Consider the following 13,986-nt stretch of genomic DNA (forward strand, 5'->3'; position numbering starts at 1 on the left):
ACCGGATGGCAGTGTAATGAGAAGTACGATGCTAGCAGCGGTTTCTTGTTTCCTTCTCTCTGTTCACTTACACACCCCATCTCTCTCTCTCTCTTTTTCATTCTCTCTTTCTTTCTATCTCTCTCTCTACACACACACACACATACACACACCGTGTCAATGTTCACAGTTCCCTGTGGTTTTTAAATAGAGCAGCACGGCCTCATCCTGGGCGACCCATCACTCCTACCTCTACTGCTGCTCCACGACTGTTTTTTTATTTTTTTTTTCTGCTCACTCCCCCCTTTTTCTGCATTTCTTCTCTCGCTCCATCCTCCACCTGACTCAGCCGACGGCTCCTTTCCATTCAGTGTCTAAAAATACCTCCACAGCCTTCACCCTGCCTCAGCAGCTGAAAGGAAGTAAAGTCATTCTCCTTCATGCGTTTACAGCAGCACACAGGTACAATGGGGCAAACTGAGTTCAGGCTCTTTTACTCCATCTGCTGTTTCTACCAGTACTATATTAGCCCTGATGACAATGCTGGTGCAAACAATTACCTTGCCAATGTTAAAACCGGACACAAAAAAAAGTTAAGCTAAGTTTGAACTACATTTAAGGAATTCTTCACTTTAAATGTTTAAGATGTCATTTAAGATGATTGCATGATTAAGATTTTCCGTTTCCAATGAAATGCTATGTTATAAAAAAAACTTTGGAAATCAGTTCAATACTTATAACTATATAAACGTTCAGTTTTACACACATATCAATTTCAGAATATATACTGCACAATATATAGTTATCACAGAGAGTGAAAGTGTGGTGTAATTTGATGTGCCTTAGCGGCTGTTTGTTTACCAAAAGACTGACTGCATTTCTCTGTGTAAATATCACTCACATGTGACTTGAGTAGAACTGCTGAGGTACATTCATGATTAAAATAGCACAACTGAGGTAAGTTTATAATTAATGTTTAAATTCTGAGGTAGCTAGTTAACTAAATTAATGATAAGAATAGCACTGCCGAAAAAAAATCAGTAATTCAGAATTTTGTTTTGTAATTGTAAAAGGACAAATACAATTTGTAAAAAGGCAGGATTTGTAAAACTCCCGCCTTTGGCCAAATTTGGTTTCTGCCAAACATTTTTTGTTTTGATACATTGCTATACAGTATCATATTATATAATTGCGTGATTGCATTCCAACATTACAGAAAAATTTCCCTTTGCACAAGAGTTCCTATTAAAAAGCAAGTAATAAGCCATAGGTTTCATTAAGATGAAATTGAGTCACAGATGAAGCATTATCATTTAACGGCACAGACCACCTGCCTGCGTGAGTAAGCACGGTGCCGCTTTTTCCAGCCTTTAATGATCAGAGCAGCAGACTTTCCTGGAACTAAGCAAAAGACGGGTGAGAAGCAGATGGAAACCCGGCCATGCCAGAGAGCAGGAAGGTGCGACTGACCTTGATTTAAAAAAATAAATAAATCAAATCTCAGTTTGTGTAATGGCAACCCAACCACAGCAGGCAGTTGCATAAAGAGCAATGAAAGGGTATAAACTCAAATTTATATCTGATTTTCCTCTATACAGACAGCAGAGGTTATTTTGTTATTGTGACAAACAACATGTTTCCTAAGCATATCCTGAATTCACAAAATGTACCCAAAGAACTAGAAGCAACTGCGTGTTTCATCACGAAAAGCATAATCAGTGTTTAACTGAAGTGATGCACATTTTAAATAAAATCATATGAGTATGCGTCTTGAATGCCAATCTTTAACAGTGTGATACAGAGTTACACAGTAAATTTAACGCTAAGTGTTAACAAATGTACTGTGTGCAATGTAATGCATGCAGTTTTATAATTTGAATGAGCTTATCTTGCCTGGAAGGGGATGTTTGTAACTTCCACAATATCCCAAATATGGTAAATTTGACAACATGGTCACTCTCACCAGGTTTAATACCTATTAAGCTAAATTATATTGCATGGACACTTCTCTAAGTACAAGTTTTATTAAAAGTGCATGATTAGGGTTGTTTAACTGGACCTTCCCAGTAGCTCTAGAGATTTATTTAAACTGTCAGCTTTTAATAAAATCTCAGATTAACAAAATTGTAATCAGTACCGTAAAAAGACTCCTTGAATTATCATGTTATTATATTTTTGCCTTATCACCCACCTCTAGGATTAACTGTACATTAGGCAGATTGGACTGTAATTGTTTTATTGTGACTCTCCACTGTGATGAACAGGTTTTTTTCTCTGGAGGCTGCCAGGAACGTGGGTAGCCCAGGCCAGTGGAGACAGGTGGTCTCACCTGCAGTTCAGCCGTTACGCCATGGAACAAAAAATCCACCACTTTCCTGGCCTCTTTCTCTCATCTCCGCATGGAGCCCATACCCAGTTTGCCTCTCTTCTTTTCCTCCAAATCCCTCTCTCCACCACTAAAAATCTCTTTCACTTGCCAGCACTTGGCCTCTCACCTGAACACAGGCCAAGATGCCTCACCCCATGATCTGGCCTCATCCAGACAAAAGGCTGTTTTTCATTCTTCCTTTCCTTCAGAAAGATAACAGTCTATCTCTCTCATGCTGTAGTCTCAGCTGACCCGAGGCTTGGGCAAGTGTCAGTGGGCCATCTGTGATAGGGGCCCTGGAGCTCCGGTGGCAGAGGGCCACATGCTTTCCTGCCCACTTCCTGAGCTCAGCCCACACACTGGGTCTGGCCACTGTACTTGCTCCACACACACACACACACACACACACGCAGCACGGATAAAAGTACTGTATAATCTACAGTACTATTAAAAACTATCTATAGTACTATTATCATGTCATCAAGACCGTCTAGCCTGCTTCTCGTTACCAGGTCTGTCAATAATCATGCCTTGGTGTGGCAGGTGAAATTAAACTGTCAATTGAATTTGAAGTATCTTATATAAAACTAACTGGATGATCTAAAACTGTAACAAATACGTAAAAACATATTATATTTATCAGAATAATCTGCAGAACTATATGCAGCATTACCGTATTCCTAACGTTAACCTCAGTAAACAAATAGAAACATTATTGCTCAATTTTTTACTTGTTGATCCTGTAGACTCACACACACACACACACACACACACACACACACACACACACACTGTGCATGCTGTACAGTACACTAGCAGGCCAGGCTGACACCAGTGCCCTGCCCACTCCAGTTTGCCTCATGTTTACACAAGATCTCACCACTCCCTGTGTATTGCGCTACACCCAAACAGGATCTTCATACATTCACCCACAGCCGATATGAATAGCCTTAACCAATCAACAGCCATAGCTTCCACAAAAACAACGCATCATCTCTCCTCCTCCTCCATCCTTTATCTCTCCCTCCATCTCAGCTACCTGCCGGGAGAGAGGATAAGGCAGGCAGCTCTTGCCTGCTGGACCACAGCCGGCTGTTTTAGCCCTCCTTCCTGCTACAGAGCTGTCATGGGCAGGCACTCGACAGAAGGCATGAAGGGCTTAGCCCAGCGAGGGCCTGGGCATCGGACGCACTGTCTGACTGGGAGAGAGGGAAGGGGGACTGTCAGGGTCTGTCCAAGCAGCCACACACCTCCACAGTCCTCTGGCACTACACTCAGTGGCATTTGCGTCACAGCCTCCGACCAGCATAATTCTGAATGAAAGCCTTTGCACCCATACCACAGAACTGTCTGTGTTTTTTTTCCCCTATGAATCTGCTGTTATTGAAATTATAAACATACTTTTAGTAGAACAATCACATGTAATAGCGAAGGCAAATATAATTAGCATCATTAAACATTAGTATAAGTTGATTGTAGAAAAAAGGGTACTATCCTCAATCTCATCTGTGTATCATAATGACAGTTCCGATGAAAAAGAGTCGTGCTATTTTGTCTTTAGAATAACAAATGTGCTGGTTAGTTGTGACCAAAATAATACAGGCGCTTTCTGTAGACCATCTGCCTAAAGCGAGTGCAAACTAAATGGTCAAATGATTCATGTACTTGTCATGTTTCCCAGAACACTGCAGAATGTGCCTGATACACTGTTGCTTGAGTATAGGTGTTAAAACCACATGATTATTCCATAAGATTCCATAAGTTAGGTCATAAGTGGGACAGTAGAGAAAACACACTGACCAGCAGCACAGTGCACATCACATTTCCTGTTGTGCAATGTGAAAGAGGGAGTATAGAATGTGTTTCACTAGTTACATCTTCAAGATAACTACAGTCATTTATTTGTAACTAGCAGCATGTTAAATAATGTTTTAAGGATATTTGCATCCTCGTATTACAGGGCTATAAAGATGTGAAATATACGAAAAATCCAAAAAACACAGTTTTTCCACAGCAACACTCAGTAATAACACTATATAAGACATATAAGACTTTTTATTGTAGGGAGGTATTATAAATATGTTAATTATCCCTCAAACACCCAATCAGATTAATGTTACTTGCTAGAGTTCAAGCAAATTAACTGATTCTTACATTTTCTTCTTCCACCTATGCTCTACTGACCTATTCAAACCTGCCCTGGGTCAACAGAGTGAAGCAGGCTCAGCTTCAACAACCCAAAAAACCTTTTCTATTATTTTCTATCATAACTATGCACATTTTGACACGACACCTACATTCATGTTGCTTCATTCACTGTGTGGTTGAAAGATAATGTTTCAAATCTCCAGAGAGGACTACACTGAGTCAACAAAATACTAAACAAAAAAATGACGCAAAAGAAAAGTGGGTCAAACTTCCGAGAGTGTGAGTGTGTGTCAAGGAGCAGAAGAGTAATCACAACCAACAACATAACTTGGAAAGATGTAAATTAATACCTAGAATGGATTCTTGGCTGGAAACCGTGACTGTCGAACACACTGTCGAGGAGCACTGTTGAATGTTATGTGAAGTGCACTTTAGTGATCTGAAACTGAGAGTAATGGAACACATCCTCTGTTTTACCCATGACAAAATTACTACCACTGAAATTTAGAGTACCAAAGTTATTGGTTAAGAGATCCATTACAGTGGTCTATGGGAGCTACAACCACTCACACACACACACACACACACACACACACACACACACACACACACACACGTACACGTACACTCCAAGAGCATTTGGCCTAATAAAATAATAGCAACCAGAACAACAAGCAGGAGCACCCCAAAACCTGCTCTTGATTACTTCTTGTCTTACTGCCAGCACAGAACAACTAACAAAGGGAAGGGGGTCTGTATCTACATGAAGTAGATGTGGGTCAATTGTGACCTAGTAAGCATAGAGGTGGCTGTACAATTGGGACTTCCACTGCTTTTCGTAACTTCTCCTCTTCTCTGGCACACTGAGCTCCTACTTTGGTGGGAATTTGCGTTCTCCTCGCCTGGCAGGTCTGCACGTCATCCTGCCACAAGAGATTTTTGGCTGCCTGGCCACTTCTCCTCAATTTCCACACTTATTTATACTGATCAAAACAGGGTACCAACAGACAGGGGGTATATGTAAACACCTCATGTGAGAAGTCCTTGGCTGGTCTGTTAACATACACTGTCAGGTCAATAGTTGCGTTGGAGTTTGATCTGTTCCTCCTAGCAGACGTTCCTCTACCTTTGATCCCAGCGATGCATTTAGAGAAGCCAGAGCTACAGCAGCAGACAGACGCGACACACAGAGATTATGAAACGTCTGAGAATTTGTGAATGGAAAAGGCTTTACTGCGCCTAGCGGAGGAGGCAAGCTTCATTCCTCAGTTATCAGATAGGGAGTACTGACTCCTCTGTGCTGGCAAATAGAAGGAGGAGGAGGAGGAGGAGGAGGAAGAGAGTGAGGAAATAAATTATCTGCTGTGGGCTTGTCTCAAGGTCAATGTAATCTCAATGGCAGGGTTGCCCCATGCTCATGAAAGACTGTGAGTCTGTGAAAGAGGTGTCTACGAGGCTGAGCAGTTTATTGTACACATACGCATAAAAAGATAAGCAATACTATGCACTTTTGAACTGATGGCCAAACAGGGAGCCTTTGTTGATCTGCAAAGCAGAGCGATGCCCACGGGGTTCAGTGTTTCGCTGCAATCGCACACTACAGAACCTCTACCTCACATGACAAATTATTCAGCTGATGGTTGTGACAGCTGTGGGATGTTCTGATAAAGGAAAAGGTTAAAAAGGTCACAAAGCATCTTGTAAAGAGAGGGTTCTCAACTGTCTGGGGAACTGGGAATACCCTGACTTGCACAGTTTGATACATTCCCTGTCCCAACACACCTGATCAGACTCATCTGGTCATTTTCAAGCCCTTTTATGAGATGAGAAAAAGTGCAGGTTTAAATAGGATCCCTAGGAGTGAAGTTGAGAAACCCTACTGTAAATCAGCACTACATGTCTGGTACGCAAAGAGCTTATACTGAACTGAAAGTCTATGGGCTACCAGCTAACCACTCTTAGAGTCTTAGAAGTACAGCAATACATGCAATCATTAGAACAGCAAAATGAAGCAAATGCTAGAAGTGGGCTGGGGATTCAGAGCACCAGTTCTGTGAAGAGACGGAGACACTGCTCTCTGTGACAACCCACTGCAGCCTAGCCCAGCCCGCAAACTGCCTGCTTCGGCTCCTTGCCTGATAGCAAAGGCTGTCCTCTGTTGCCACTGCTTTTCCTGTCTTCCCTTCCTGTTATGCCATCCTGTCAGTTTTTCAAACACATGGGCTCAGACAGCAGCTCTCCGAGCAGTGCCTCACAGACGCTCCGAGAGGGAAGCAGAATAAGGAGGGGGAAAGAGGGAAACAAAGCAGATTTGAGTACCGACCTGGCTTTACCAGCTCCTTGGTCATCCGCTGCATTCCTCTAGGCTGAAACATCCCTCGTCCATTTTCTAGGAGGTCGCTAATACAAGCGCCAAAACGGCCATCAATCAGAAGCCACTCACTGATACAGCGTATGCTAGGAGACCTACTGATGTAAGCTAGTCACCAGAGAAAATACCCAGTCGTGACGCATATCCAGGAACAAAAATAGCACTGGGGGCCCCTAGAGGGATTATACAACAGACTACATTCAGAGGCACTTTCAGCGGCCCACTGTCTGCTCAGCTCACCTCTCTCGCTGGCTGCACACCGGGCTTTCTCACAAACAAAGTTTACATTTTCCAAAGCAAGACACGACCGCAAATAGAAGGGTCAGGAAAGAGGTAGTATTTAGGGAATGAAGCACAGACTGAGGCCGCCTTCTCCGAGCACGAGGACAGATGTGTTTAACAACGCGTTGCCTTATCAGGCCGTGCTTTAACTGCGGTCTGGCCTCGACGTCTTTGACCCGGGGATTGTCCACGGAGTGCCAAGCAGGACATAACAACACAGCAATACCTCCCTTTTCTGCAACCCCCCCCCCTCCCGCCTGCAGTGCTATAAATAGCTTACCAGGCTAATTCTTGCGAAATCCCTCTACAGATGCGCCTTCTGCTTTCTATTCCTGACTGACTGGACACTGATATGATTGACTTGCGGATCATCAGGTATGCAGGTTTGTGTAAGGGGATTAGTCCCACAAAAAAAAAAAAAAACACCCAACTTGGTTGTGTTAGTGACATGGAGATGTGTGGCACTTCAACAACAGAATCAGTTAGATAAACAGAGAAAATGTTGGAGAGGATGTTTTTTTCAATAAAATAAGACAATACTGTCTCCTCATTAACATCATGCATATCTGTTCCTGGTGGTCACAGTGCTGTATAACTCAAAGTAGCTAATTTGAATTCACTAAACATATGTGACCTTTGCTGATGGTCTTTGAACCCAGCTTAGGATTCAGCTACTCCCCACTGAATTGCCAGCAAAGATTCAGAAAAGGCGTACACAACAAAACAAATAACTCAGAGCTGACCCTGTAAAGCTCCCATTCACTCTTTAAACAAGTCTTACTGTAAACAATACCCGAAGGGATAGGGGTGCTACAAATAAGCATGTGATTCCTGATCCCTGCAGAGCAACCTTATGCTATTATGGTATACACTGCTGAAAGACACCTTAGAAACAAGATCCATTGGAAATAAGGGAAACCATTTGTATTATGAGTGTATTATTGCTTTTTAAGAAAGCTTCTGTTAGAAGAACAATAAATGGCTCATGGAGAGGTTCACTCTTAAAATGCTTCTGACCAATAAAAGAACTGTTGGTTCTGTAATGAATAGGGATCCTGAGTAATATGAAAAACATTATAAACTTTAAAGAACATGCATGCAATATAGAGTGAGATATACATTTTCCTAGAAACTTTATACTACAAGAATTGTGTTTAAAATGTTAACAATTTCCTTCACATGCCTCATTTACAAAAGTGGTTCTCTAAAGAAGTATCAATTGAATCACTTGTTGTTAAGGAAATCAAACATGGTTCTCCTTTTTTAACACTATCCAGCATAGGTAATTACTCTGCTTACACACACACATTACACCTAGAAAACTGTGACTCAGGACCAGAATTAAAAAACACTGTTCTTCGTCTCTGTGTAAAGTGCTCTGCATTTTTAAACGTTTGGTAAGATTTTTTTCTGTGAGAGAAATCTGACAGCACTTCTGTATTTTGAGTGTGGTATTAAGTAGAATGACATAATAAAGCTTAAGACAATAGCTGTGTTCAGGATTCATGTAGTTGCGTCCTTCAAAATTACAGTGAAAGTCAGCTGCATTTCTCAGCTGTATACAAAGGGTCCTTCTCTTTGGAAAAGCTTTCTATGACTTTTCCAATCAGCCGAGAAATACAAGCCACCCAGAACACAGACTTTTATCTTCTTTTATTTTTCTGCCAATCCAAGAAAAAGGCATTTGATACAGGTCTTCTATACTAGGCGGTATGAGGTATATATTTTCTACATTTAGTGTATGAACACCTTTACTGTGAACAATGTAAGAGGACTATCTGCTTTAAATGTTGAGTAGTAGCTGTGAGAGCTGCTCTCTGCCATGTTGCCCTGCTCTTTTGTCTCCTCAACATACTCCACCAATCAATTATTCATCTGCTAACCATGGGCCCATGGAAACACATGCAAACTCACCCCAATACAGCCAGGAAGCAATGCATAATAGCAAATGTACAGTACTTTGAAGCTTTGCAGGGGTCACATGATTAATATTTCATTACCATGCAGATATGCGAATGCCCTCTGTCTAAAAATGGTTTCTATGGTTTCAAAATGTTTCTTCTGCATGTGGGTGTAATTGTAATTGTATCGGTTGCTATCTGTGACCCAACTCAGGCTGAGATATACCAGCAGAGCTAAAAGCAACAGAGGCCACGGGGTAAAATCTACAAACCTAATTCACCATGGAGATTTAACTTTTAGGCTTTGTACTACTACAAAAATCCCACATGTTAAGCCTTATTTTTTCCATAGATTCACACTGAGCCTTGCCAGGTAAATGGCTCTATAGTGAACTACTTTCATGTCTTATACCCACAACATGTGCCATATCTAATTACTGTGTTATTATCGTATTTTTTGGACTATAATGCGCATCGAATTATAAGGGCACAACCAATAAACATATATTTTTTGGTCTATTTTTATACATAAGGTGCACCGATTTATAAGGTGCATTATTTAACACTAATAAAGAACAGAGGGTGTTGCCATGTTTTCCTTCTAATTGCCTTCTAACCCAGGGGTGAGAGCTGTAAAGCTAAGCTAAATAAACATACCTGTAATTCTTAAAAAAAAAAATCAGTAAAAATCAAACGAGCGCTGAATGTTAATCTAAATAAAGCACTTCTGTTTACTTACAGTAAGCTTAGATTTCCAGATTTCCTCTAAGGCATTAGCATTAGCAGCTAACCGCCAGTGGTTTGCAGCAAATGCCGTCTGACAGCACTACACTGTGGAAGTGAGTATGCCGGTAACTGAGGGTTACAGTAAGCCAGGGCGCTATTAGCTAGCAGTTCGTCTCAACGCACAGGCTACAGTCTGATATACTCGCTTCTGCACAGCAAAAGAGTTTGTGTTTAGAACGGTTAGCAGCTAATGCTAATGCTGCTTCAGTCTTGGTACTGGGGAAATTGCACTGAAACTGTATAACGGAAAATTGAAGGATTTTAAGTGTGTCTTATAGTGCGGAAAATACGGTACTCAATACACAAAACTCTTCACAGATAATATTTTTTTGTAAACACAATAAGAGGTGTGCTGTAAATGTTTAAGCCAGATCAGGGCTTATACCCTGTAAAACAATGAATTTATTTGGAAAAAGTTTGATGTGTGTAGGTATATAAACTATAGGGTTGTGTATCGGCAAGAACTTGGCGATATGATATGCATTCATACTTTGTGTCTTAAGATTTTGGATGCTGTTGGAAACTCATCCATGTCTCGGTAGCATCCTCAGCAGCCAGGCTGAATGTAGGTGTTGGACCTTAAAACAAAAGTGTGCTGACTGATCACTTTAATGACCAAGGAGTAAACTTGGGCTCACGCCAGAACCTAGGGTGCTCCTCTTGCCAGCAGGGAGTGGTGAAAATAACACTGGGGAAATAAAGGATCCTCCATTCCACCCTCCCTCACCTTCCTCCAGTCTCTAGTGTATCTTCTGCTTACCTCACCAAACCTCCAGCTGGGATTTGCCTCTACTTTCCCCTCTGCTCAGGACTTCCAGTGCTAATGATAAATCAACACTGGCAGCCACCTTTATAACAACTCCTTATCAGAGTCCTCCTGTTACCATTGCAATGTTTTTATTCCCATCACAAACGGCATTAATGTTTAAGTCTAATTGCCGTCCTTGTTTTACACAGTACCAATGATTAGAAGTAATGCCATTATCATTACAATGACTGCTACCTGCAGTTAGGCGATTAATATGCTGATAAACAGGCCGGCTTGGACTCACAGCTTCTGCCTCTCATATATTCACCATGTATTAAGCCATGGATAAAATGGATCCTTTACAGACGGCCTTTTTAAAGAGGATTAAAGTTGAGAACAGAGCAGTTTAATCTTCATGTTCTCCAGGGCGTTTTCAGCCCAGGCGTTTTCTCATCACAGGTCAGCGTTTCATTTCTGGAGGCTAAACGCGAAATAAGTGCCCAAAGTGTGTACTGGGTACTAAGCCAAGGTCAAACGCTAATCCAAGTATGACACTGCGTTCTTCGACACAGCTGCTTGTTGATGGGCCCTGTGTAATAGACCTAACAGCTCTTGTAGCAAACAGACTGGATGTTAATTGGGGCCTTTTAATCCCCCTCCAGTACATCTTTACTGCATCAATATTTAATCTTAAGTATTGCTGGAAGTATTATATTCCCTCTGAGGTGCACGAGAAAAGATGGAAGAAAAAAACTTCTGATATCTTTATTAAAGTGGTTTCGTATTAATACTGAATAATTAAACATTTCTGGGCAGCAAAGCACTTGCATCATGCAACTTCTGGAAATGTATTCTTTTGAACCTATTTAGGGAGCCTTGTTTTTTGTAACTGACAGGCTAGAAGTTAAAAGCAATTCAATGCCCTGGTTGGCATGTGAAAGTCATCCATTCTATAGTGTCATGACTGTGGAAATCATAAAGTCAAATTTAAATCCAGACAGGTCAGCAAATTTGAAGTAGAGTTCAGACTCTACTCTTTCTTGTGGTTTTCTTTGGTAAGGTATGTTTTCCTACAATGACAACATATATATATATATATATATATTTATATATATATTTAAGGCGTTTGTAGTGAATACGGTGGTTAGGGAACAACCATGACAGCGATATGCGCAGGGAAACAAGTGGAGCAGAGCAAATTGAAAAATGGTTTTCACCAGATTCCCCTTAGGTGCATGAAGAGGAAAAAGAAAGGGAGGGAGGGAGAGAGAGAGAGAGAGAGGAAGAGAGAGAGGGAGACAGAGAGAGAGAACACACATGCTCAGAGTAACACACACTCTCATGTATAACGTGGAAACACGACGGGGGCAGACACAGGTTAGATTATTTATCTGTAATCCAGAACATATCACACAATTCACCACAAATTAACTCAATTTTACCACAACATACCTGTTCTCCTCATTCTCTTAGATACGATAATTCAGAAGCAAATGTACGTGCAAACAGATCTACCACACTACCACTCTCCTCCAAACAAACATCAGACTGAATCAAATGAAGTAAATTAACTGAGAGAAGACTGGGCTGGTGCCGCTGGTAAGAGAGGCAGAGAAACTTTCAAACTCACTGCCAATATTTACTCTTGTTTTATTCCCTTTTGGTCACTGATATTTTTTGAGACATGACAAGGCTTTTTAAGCTGTGTAGCAGCTGAGGTTTAGCTGAACCAGCCCTGCTTGCTAGCTTGCATGCTGCAGCACTGATCACTGGCTGTTGTGTACACAGATACCGTGACGCACTGCACAGTCCAAATAGGGACATACTGGCTGAAATGCAGCTGACAAGAGCTGCCAGTGCTTTAACTCAGCATGTTTCTTTATATCTGATGATACATCCTGATCATTTTATCATTTATTACTGAAAACATAATCCTTATTGGTCCTTTAAATACTAGATGCAAGCCTGTGTATCTTATGCTTGCACAAATGGAACACACCTGAATAATCATAAACACCACACACACACACCACTATTGATAGTACAGCAATATGAGTGGGAATATATAAAAATTACTTTTATTTCAACACGGTGGAATCAGAATGTATGCAATTACTCTTAAATTAAAGTCTTAAATAATGTCTAATAACTTCAATAATGTCTGACCGATCTAAATTAAATAGTGTAGCAGAGAGGTTTTAAAGAGATTTTTTCTTTGTCCTACACATTATGGAGGGCACTGTATAGATGATTAAAAAATAATAAAAAATAATATCTCCTTACATGCAAAACAACAGCAAACAAAGGTAGCTTACAACATAGAATTGTTTTGTTATGGAAATTAGTGCCAAGTGCCCTAGAGAGGGTGTCATTTGTTTGTGACAACTCGCTTTGCCCCCTGACAGACGAGCAGCGTTTTCTTGTCATGAAATTGACCTTTTGGCCCAAGCAAGTCTAACGCCATGGGCTATTCTACCAGCAGACCCCGGAGGAAGCTGTGGGGGGGTGTTGACATCCAATGGCTGCAAGCAAGCGCTGGAGAAAACAGTCACTCTCCAGCCACTCCAAAACAAACAGGCTCTCATGCGAGCAGTGCACAATTGCTCATCGGAGTGCAAGGCAGCGACTCGCACTCTCTGTGCCATCAGGGAACCCACTTTTGCCTGTTACACAACCGCCAGAGCCGTGTTTTCCTCTCCGAACCACTCCCCACCCCAGCAGCTGTCTCTCATTTCATCCATAGGAGTGGAAAAAAGAGGGTAAAAGAATACATTCTCGGGTATCCCCCCTTGCAGAGTACTCCCCCTTACCCTACTCTAATTCTCATCATTCCACTGGCTCTCATGTTGCCCTGTGGCACCTGTTACTTCAGAGGCAGTAGGAGTTAGGAGTTGTTTAGCTACTGGCTATTTTGTTGTGTTTTAATCACTAATAGTCATATTTTTTATTCAGCTATACTTCCAAAAGTCTAAAATCACTATTCAAAATTCGATTTTGTTTCTAATATGCAATGACTCTAAGGTAACTAAGAATAGGAAAATTTGGATAATTTGGAAAAAATGTCCTCCAATGCATCACACTAAGAGACCCTGTTGCACCATTAGTGGTAAATCATAAAGATGTATAACACAGGTGAAGGTGTATAACATATACTGCTCTAGATAAACAGCTGACAATGTTGGTGAAGGGTTCTCTTACACAAGAGTATTACCTGAAGTGGTTATGAATACACAGCCTGATGTCTGAGACACAGTTTTACCATAGTTTTAAGATATATTTTTGGCTTATTGAATTTGGGAGTAAAGGTACTGTATATGTCTGGTACTGGAAGTCATATGACATCTAAGTTTAAAAGTGTTTTTTTTTTTAATAAATGAAATGGCTATGTCTGTGTTGAAACAAC

The 13,986-nt window shown here is 41.1% G+C and overlaps 1 protein-coding gene across 4 annotated transcripts in view; it reads right to left on the bottom strand.

The window, feature by feature from the left end:
* hivep2a (HIVEP zinc finger 2a) overlaps positions 1–13,986 on the bottom strand; it is an 84,989-nt gene that overhangs the window by 37,818 nt on the left and 33,185 nt on the right. The window contains exon 1 of one of the 4 annotated variants that reach the window (XM_007245468.4): positions 6,819–6,994. The exons of the other annotated variants lie outside the window; for them this stretch is intronic. The gene's annotated coding sequence lies outside the window, so the exon portion shown is untranslated. Of the gene's footprint in view, positions 1–6,818; positions 6,995–13,986 lie in introns of those variants that run through there. 4 annotated transcript variants of the gene reach the window in all.

This window comes from Astyanax mexicanus, chromosome 1 (assembly GCF_023375975.1).
Source record: "Astyanax mexicanus isolate ESR-SI-001 chromosome 1, AstMex3_surface, whole genome shotgun sequence".
NCBI classification, from domain to species: domain Eukaryota; kingdom Metazoa; phylum Chordata; class Actinopteri; order Characiformes; family Acestrorhamphidae; genus Astyanax; species Astyanax mexicanus.